Genomic DNA, 568 nt, shown 5'->3' with positions numbered 1-568 from the left:
ACTTCGATAAGAGGGTCGACTGACCGGCCCTCGAGTCATCATGAAGAGTATTGGCTTGGTGAGTTGGCCAAGTTGGGACCTCCGCTGAGCTTGGGCCACCAAACTGGTTGGGACCTTGCTTGCAGAAATACACTCGCCCATTATTTGGCGAGTTGTATTTCGACAAATGGGAATACCATAACACCTCTCTATGAGTACATGCTTTGCCCTATGAAAGTAATGCTCAATCTGTAATTTTGCTCTATAAAAATGATGCTCAATCTGTATAGACATACTAAGAGCATAGAAATACAACTCTCAATTCTCACCGCTACTTCTGAAGTTTGATATAATGATAGCGACCTTTGACACATCACGTACAATACAAAATTGATCCAAAGACATTGCCCTTAACTTAGAAAATCCAATAATCCTCTCATTACCTCTAAGTAATTAAGCATCAAAAATAGAAATTTAACTAAAAGTATTTTCTGTTGCATCTCCGTTTTATGTCAACCAGACAACCCCAAAATGAAACAAAACTCCTGCAAATGAGTTTGCTGAGCTGCAATATTATTTTTAAGTTTCG

The 568-nt window shown here is 38.9% G+C and overlaps 1 protein-coding gene across 1 annotated transcript in view; it reads right to left on the bottom strand.

Moving 5' to 3' along the window:
- The window catches only part of LOC109819607 (caffeic acid 3-O-methyltransferase), a 9,341-nt gene continuing 9,095 nt past the window's right edge, over positions 323-568 (bottom strand). The window contains 1 exon segment of the mRNA XM_020385388.1: positions 323-568. This exon segment is cut by the window's right edge and continues 320 nt beyond it. The gene's annotated coding sequence lies outside the window, so the exon portion shown is untranslated.

This window comes from Asparagus officinalis, chromosome 1, assembly GCF_001876935.1.
Source record: "Asparagus officinalis chromosome 1, Aspof.V1, whole genome shotgun sequence".
Taxonomy (NCBI): domain Eukaryota; kingdom Viridiplantae; phylum Streptophyta; class Magnoliopsida; order Asparagales; family Asparagaceae; genus Asparagus; species Asparagus officinalis.
Note: the sequence above shows the minus strand (reverse complement) of the source record. Positions and strands in the feature narration are given on the sequence as shown.